Raw genomic sequence first — 8,049 nt, forward strand, 5'->3', positions numbered from 1 at the left:
TAATAAATGCATGAAGTTCAGTGTGGAATTTAAGCTTATGCACAAACCTCATAACCAATATGAGAATTAATCAAATGAAAATTAAGTGTTGTTACTGAAATTAACATTCTGAAGACTTACCATTAACAGCTTTTTCATAATTCTTCCCAAGATTTATTAAATTCCGCAGTCCTGGATTGAATTGTTCCATTACATTCTAGGAAACAGAAAGTTCGTGTTACGGCCAAGGAAGTCAGCAGTGGAGGAAAGCCTTTATCTCAGTGCCACTTGGTTATGCACAGTACGTATCTGAAAGGTCTGTGGATGGGTGAAAAGCAGAAGACTTGGAGGGAGAAATGGGTACATGATGCATGGAAATGGAGCATTCAGGGTCAACAAATTCTAGAAGAATTAGGCTTAACTGGGGCTCAAGAGGAATCCAGTTGTTTATGACATAGAAGAATGTTGAATATGAAAGGAAAGTTTGCATAGATCTTCCTTTTATGAGAGGTGATGAAGAAAAACCATGGAAGAAATGGGTTCTCCACTAATTGTTTTCTGAAGTCAGAGAATAACAAGAATTTTCTGATAATGATGCATGATTTGAGCCCCCTCCCCCCCCTTACAAATAAATGTGAGGAAAAGGGGGGAAAAAAAAAATAAATTAGATACCTGATTAGAGAAGACTAAGAGAACTAAGGTGACTTTTTTTTTTTTAAATGCACATTAAAACAAACCACAAAGTCCTCCAAGTTACAGGTAGCATTGAAAGGAAGCAGTTCTCTCTGCTCCTCTTTTAAGTTTGAAAATGCTTCTTATTAGGAGAGCCACAGCTTTGAGAGATACAGTGAAAATGGTGGCCTTGTTTAAAATGTTCTGAAGATTCTAGACCTTCTTTTCCCAGACCTTTCCTATCAGAACTGCAGCCATGGAATCACTCTGAGGTTTTATAAGATCACGAGATCCCTCAAGACGGCGTTCTGTCATTCTCACTGTTCTTATGGCACTTTGTAATGGCACAGCTCCTGTCCCTCTGGATGCCATTCACACAGCAGGACTTTCAAGTTTGAGGAATTCAAAACAAACACTTTCTGTTTACAAGAAATATAAGACACCCAACTAGTGAAATAATATCAAGTCACTGTCTGTTCCTCAACTAACAGAACGTAATTATTTCTATTTACTGCATACATGGACCCAGAAAGCACAGGAATGCCTTCACATGTGTTCTATTTTCAGGAGAGGTCATTCAGATTGAACTTTTATTATTTTAAATGTAGGGCCATACGTGATGAACTCGTGTCAGTGTTACAAAGCAAAGAGTGAACTTCAGATTCCACCAGTAATATTTTAACAGGTCGAGTAAAACACATCAGAGATGTACAGAAAGGGGAAAATGCAAAAGAAACAATGAAAATTACATACGCTGAATGCTCTTAGAATGAAAAAAGACATTTTCTCTGGTTTTCTTCTGGGTGTGAGCTTTATGTGAAATAATGTTTTCAGTATTTATTTCCTAACCACATTACGTATTTTATCGGCACCTGCATGTGTAATATTGCTGGATCTGGATAAAGTTACAGATTCACACACCTCAGTGATGGCACTGAGGGACAACATCCCTTAAGGAAGGGCTTCAGTATTGATTTAAAGCCCACAACGTTGCTTCCCCCAGCTAGAGAGCTATTCTGTCAACATATGTTGTCATTCTGTGAATGCCCCAAATGGTTATAAAGCTTCTGGGTGCTGATAATATATATGACATCAGCAGTGGACATGCAATGCCAGTAATTAGCTCCATTGCTTTTATTTGTACAAATTTAAAGCAACTGGAATTGCTTTCCTGTCTAAGCCACTGAATTCCTACCTATCCAAACACAATCACTGCAGGCAAACCTCCCTGTTGTCCCCAGGCCCTCGGTCTGTGTTAACTCACAAACCACATCCAGAAATGGTTTGGGAATGTGTGCTTCAGGTTGGGCCAACAATGCCAACGGCCATTCTGACAGCTTCACACATGGACTTTCAAGCTCCAGCATCTGGGAGCCCTTCTCCTCCCACCCCAGCTGCTTAACTGGCTGCTGGAAATATGCTGCTGTGCCCCAGCTGGCACCATGACCCCCCACCACAGACTGGGGGCTCAGAATGGACCTCTGGAGATCATCTGGTCCAACCCTGGGTGCTTCTGTTCTAAGGGGCATGTTTCTTCCTCTTACCACCTTTCTGCTTTTCCTTCCCAGCAGTGTACTAAGGAAGATGTCTGCTGGCATATGGAGCTGATGAATCATGAGAATAGAATGGACGAATCATGGAACTGTTTTAGGATAGAGAGCCCTCTGTTCCAAGGATCTGGGGGAGGAGAAGGGCGTACATGGAAAATGTGCACGCACATGGCAGGTAAGAATCCCAATGCCACGTCAAATCTCCACCTGGTATTGAAAATCATATTCCTGCAAGACTGATCCACCCCTGCTTACCCCAGCCCCAAAACAAGAAGCCAGAAGCCTTACTGCCACCTACCCCATTATTATAATAGCAATGTTATAATTACTGGCCTTCGCGTTCTGATTTTTTTTAATTAGTCTCCTAACAATTCCGGGGTTAAGATTCAAGTGTTCTTGAAATCTTCTAATTCAGACTTCAAGCAGCGACTGCACATGCCTCATTAGTTCTCATTTAGGAGGAAGTGGAAAAAAAATCCAGCAGCTCCCCGCCCTGCAGCCAAGCCCCGCAGTTCTATTTTCAGTAGCTGAATTAAGACATACCAGGCAGTCACATAGAGCAGATATTGACTGCGCTGCGGAAACACAGCACAACTCAGCAGAGAGCTCTCAGAGCTCAGCACATCACAGCTGCTCTGTGTATGTGTGAAACTGCTGGGAACGATGAAGAAACACCGCGTGGCTGGATGCCCTCAGTGGCTGGGGAGCACGCAACTCATGGACCTTCTCTCTGCTAGACCAAGCAGTCTCTGGAAGTTTTTCAGTCTGTGCTGCCACAGTGGTTTGTTGTTAGCAGAAGTATCTGACCAGTTTCTAGACACGAATGCCTCAGAATTAGAGAAAAGTTTTGCGATGGAAATTTCTCTGGTATTTGCTTGGTTTAACACGGGGCATGCTTAGCTGACCCTCCCAGCACTGCACGGGGCTCAGCTACTTTCCTCCTAAGGGTTTGTGTTTGACAGACATAGGCCTTTTCTCCCCTCTCCCTGCTGGAAACAATCTAATGAAATAATTTTTAGTTGATTTTTTTTTCCTCTCCTCAGCATTACAGAAATGAATACGTATTATTTTTTCCTTACTAGAGGCTAGATTGTGAGAGCAAACAAAACCTGACCTCGCTCCCAGAGCTCACTTTTTACACAGTCTTCAAAGCAGTGCCATTCCAGGAAGCAATGTTCAGAGCACCTTTTCAGAAAAGGGAACCTGGCAGCTCCCTGTTCAGCAGATTGGTATTGCCAAGACGTTTTGCATCAGAACTTTTCAACCCAGGCCATTCTATAACTCTATGATCAGTTAAAATGGTTGTAATGTTTTGTTGAACTTCAGAAGTTACACAGTTAAAAAAGCTATTCAGAAATCAATTTTTATGTTAATTTTCAAATTACGTCTGACTGTTTTATGGCCTCCCTCGTTTACAGTCTAAGGAAAATGTCACAAAAACGACTGGGGCTGAACCCCAGGACAGTATTCATGGTCGTACAGCACAGCCACATCTGAAAACTTCTAGTGAGCAGAGTCAGAGAAACGGGAATTCTGACCAACAGAACCAATAACTTAAAATTGTCCTAATTGTCAGATAACTTCACAGTCTTCTTATCTGCCATGGTGTACAGAGGCACTGAAACAAAACCTTTGTCTCAACTAGACATGACAAAATAAGAAAAAAAAGCTGAGAAAGTAGTTCACATGGCATCATCTGGCTGTACAGGGAGTAACACAGCCTAGGCCTCCTCATTGTTGATGTAGTGTCCTATATTCTAGTGACACACTAGCTCTCGTGAACAGAGTAATTAACTGGAAGAGAACAGAAGACACGTGATTAGATCCTACAGCTTTCTATTATTTAGGATGAATGGAAATGAAGGGAAACATTTTTAAACAGGGCAACTGGAAACATCTTCTTATGCAGACAATATTAGAGTTGGCACAATCGTCTGAAAAAAGAGCTGAAGAGGAATGTATTCTGATCACTGACATCAATAAGCCATCATATAATCTGACATGAAAGTTGCTGTGTGCTCTTTGCCACAAGAAACCAGTGCTTTTTAACCAGGCTGGCAGAAAGGAGCTGCCTGAAGAGGAACAAGCTGTATGTTTCCACAAGTTGTGTATAAGTATTGTATCTTCCTCAGTTTCTGATAGCCATATAAACAACGTTAATCTTCAAAACAAATGACAGCCATTGTAAAAGTGCCTTCCTGTAAACGTGCAGCTTTGCTTTTTACTTAAAGACACACCTAGCAGAACAATAGCTCAGCAGGTACGAACGCTGCTGAACAATGCTCAGACTCCGTCTAGTTTCAAGTTTACATCCTGCAGGCACTTTTGCAAGAGTGGATAACAATGTATTCAGCTAGAAATCCAAAATTACAAAATGAACACAGAAAAGTTGGTCTAATGTTAATTGTATGACTATCCCTATAGCTATTCATAGCTAACCTTTGTATAGACACTAATAATGTTGCTCATATTGTTCACTCAATTAGAAAAGATGGCATTTTTTTAGAAGTATTTTGTGTTGCTACACTAAATCTGCGAACCTACTTGAGGAGATTCAGAATGCTCTATAGAAAGCATATCATAACGTGCTCTCTTTTGTACGTTATTACATCTCATTCCCTGCTTTTGCTGTTGAAATCCACAGAAAAAAGTTTTCAAAAGGGCTGGACTGAGCACTCAACACATCTCATGTAAAGCCACCTCAGTTGTACATCAGCTTAGTATTGTTTTAAAACAGGTCTAGCAGAACGGGAGAAAATCGGGATGACTGTTCATTCAAAAAGGCCAATTCTTATGACTAATTATTAGGCAGCTTTATGTTTCTCCCATCAGTATGCTTTGAATACAAATATTTCCAGTTTATGAATACGTTGCCCAGGAGAGAATACAAGTATGGTCAGCATAGATAATTTGTGCTAAGCTAGAGTGGGACTTTACAAACACACGAACTCCCAGGGCCCCTCTTCCCCCAAATTTGGATTTATATTGCAGTGATTCAAAGCAGCACCCTCCCTGCAGTGTGCCATGGGTGAACTGTAATTCTCCTAAGGCAGTCGAATGGCAAGGCTTTTTTAAACACAGAAATGGGGAAGTCAGGTAGATGAGAAACATCTCGATGAAGCAAGCCTACCGAGACAGTTCTACGTGGCTCCACTCAATCAGAACAGCACTGTGCCCCACGGAACAAGCAAATCACACACTTGGAGTGGAAATGAAAATTTCTGGGTAAAATTTACATTCATGTAGAGAAATAAGTCCTTAAAAATGCAAGATTATCAACACCTGTGAACTACCAAGAATTCCTGAAGCCTCACCCCAGAGGGCTGACACGCGAGCTTTGGGCACAGCCCTCGGAGCACACGGGCGGAACAACGGGCCCATAGCTCAGCGCTTCCATCTTCTGTCCCCTTCCCCCTGCTCTGCACGTGTCACAGCCCGCTGCCAGCCTTCCTCCCCGCACAGCAGGGAAGATGAAGCAGCATCGGCTGCGGTGACACAGCGAGGAGTGCCGCTGCCACCGGGTCACAGAGCGACGCGTCTGCGAAAGCCGCGACGTCCCCACGCAGCGCGGCGGTGCCGGGGCTCCCGGGGCAGGGCAGTGCCCAGCAATGTGCCCTGCAACCCGCCCAGCTCCTCCTGACTCACCGCCCCACGCCCTCGGGCTTCATTTTGCACGTGCCATTCCTATCGTGCACTAAAGTGATTCTTCGGGTATTACATAAAGACCAAATGTCAGCCTTCGTTTTGGTGTGCGCACATATTTGTGGGTTATGTTGTTTATTCAGTCAGGTTAGCTAAAAAATGCGGAGGTATTCACTTTCCTATGGTGTTGCCAACAAAACGGATGACTAAGATAAAAATACAAAGGCATTACTTTTAGCCACTTGATGCCTTCTGTGGGTATATTTTGAAGCTACGTATAACAGGGGTTACTGCGTATGGAATAAAGCCGGTGGATTATCATTGTAAGAGAAAAGAAATGGCAAACACGCCAAGCAAGGCACTCAATCTCATTTTCTGCTATTTTTCAGGTTGATCTTTTTGAGAAGCTGAAAGCCCAGGTTTGGTCCTGCCGCACACGGATGCGCTACACTGAACCGCTTTTGTCAGACCAAGGCTTCTCACTAGTAGGAGAAACAAATACCATCCGTGGCACCCTGGTGCTGTTAGTGCTGTGCTGCTGGGACAGTGTGCCGCAGCAGAGGTGACACAGATAGCATGGAGCAACACCGAGCATGCTCAGCGGGCAGGAAGCATGGCACAAAGAGGCGTTCGTTTGCTTTGAGTGAGGGAGGTGTAATTGTAGTCACAGCAGACAGTGAATACATGGAGTAGTTCTCTCTGCCTTCGTGAATTATTTTACAGATTTTAATCTTCATACAGAAGCAACTATTTTAAAATAGACCCAGATGTGTTCTCTGCCTGAAACAGCCTTCATACCTTACCTGGATAAAGTTTCATGTTCTAATGAGGGCAGGGCAGAAGGGTTTCCAGGCCTGTGAGCACTGGCTATGTGATGCAACATACCAGACCTCTCAAAATACCCACACAGGGGACACTCCATCACACTTCAATATGAACTTTGCAATACTGTGTTCTTGATGGTTGTTTAAGTATCCCTTTGAATTAGTTTTTTTAAAAAATAATAAAAATAAACAAAGAAAGAAGGGGAATACTTGTGAGGAAGCAAGTACTGAGTATTAGGAAAGGGTGATGTTCGTTTAGAGTTCTTCATTCCTTTAAAAGCTGTTTTATAGCACTCACACCAGAGATTTTTCTTTCCTCTGTAAAACTATTTTAGCTACATTCTAGAAGCCAACAGACAGAGCAGGGCACTCCTTCAGCACAGCCCAGAGCAGTCAGCTTCTCTTCTGTGAGCTGTATTTACAGCCTGCTTTCCTGAGAAAAATATAATGTGTGTTTGCTTATGGCCTTGCCGTGAATGTAACCGATATCACAAAGCAGCAGATTGTTTAAGACCTTCACTCATTCTAGAGGACAACATTAATAGCCAAAGAATCCTTTTTTTTCTTTTTTTTTTCAAATAATTTTGCAGTAATTGGATCCCTAAGTCCAGAGAAATTAAATAGAAAATACACCACAGCCCCAGTATAATTGGACTTCCCAAAAGAGTAAAGTTGAGTTTAGCATGTTGGAGGACAACAAAACAGTAAAGTACTCTGGTCAATGCTTTTGGAGACCTTTAAACTGTAACAACACCTTCAGAAATATGAAAACATTTGATGGTAAGCCAGTAAGGTCTGGTAAACAGGAAAATAGATGAATCCCCACAAAGCTTTCTTTTGGGCTCGAAACTGCAAATGGAGCTCTAAGTTCATTTGCATGATTAAATACATTTGCAAAATTAAGTGCTTTCTGTGGCACAACGCACCGAGAACAAAGACTTTGGATCCAGGACTGCAATTGCCACGCAACCAAAAGTAGGATTTTTACAGGTTTCTAAGGGCATTTTGCCCGATTAAAATCCGTGTGCCTTGGGCTGTTCGTGGGGAGGAAAAGTCCAAGTGTCTGCTGCCAACATACAGAATACTTCTCATTCTGCTATTAACTCGGCATTCGTAGAAAGTTTAGAACCCTGCCAACGCGAGGCGGGCCGCCCGCTCCAGCAGGCGCTGGTTTGTCCGCACAGAGCCGGCGATCAGCCCGGGGCTCAGGCCGGCACCTTCGCTCAGCCTTCAGGCCCTGCCGGGCACCGTCCCGTCCCGGGGCGCGGCTCAGGCGAAGGACCACGACCTCCAGCCCCCAGCCACCTCTGAGGAAGCCGCTCTGCGGCGTCGCGGCTTTCCGGAGATCTCGGAGCGGCACAGAACGCAGGCGGTCCCGATGC

General features: G+C 43.5%; 1 long non-coding RNA gene across 2 annotated transcripts; it reads left to right on the forward strand.

The window, feature by feature from the left end:
* Window positions 1–10: 10 nt before the first annotated feature.
* Window positions 11–6,512, forward strand: LOC104913446. Of its 2 annotated transcripts, none has more exons than XR_795402.3 (3): window positions 11–280; window positions 2,220–2,376; window positions 6,233–6,512. It is a non-coding gene; the product is annotated as an uncharacterized LOC104913446 (long non-coding RNA). The 2 variants fall into 2 exon arrangements; XR_795403.3 differs by lacking the exon at window positions 6,233–6,512 and adding an exon at window positions 3,284–3,602.
* The last annotated feature ends 1,537 nt before the right edge of the window (window positions 6,513–8,049 follow it).

The sequence above is a fragment of the Meleagris gallopavo genome, chromosome 16, assembly GCF_000146605.3.
Source record: "Meleagris gallopavo isolate NT-WF06-2002-E0010 breed Aviagen turkey brand Nicholas breeding stock chromosome 16, Turkey_5.1, whole genome shotgun sequence".
NCBI lineage: Eukaryota > Metazoa > Chordata > Aves > Galliformes > Phasianidae > Meleagris > Meleagris gallopavo.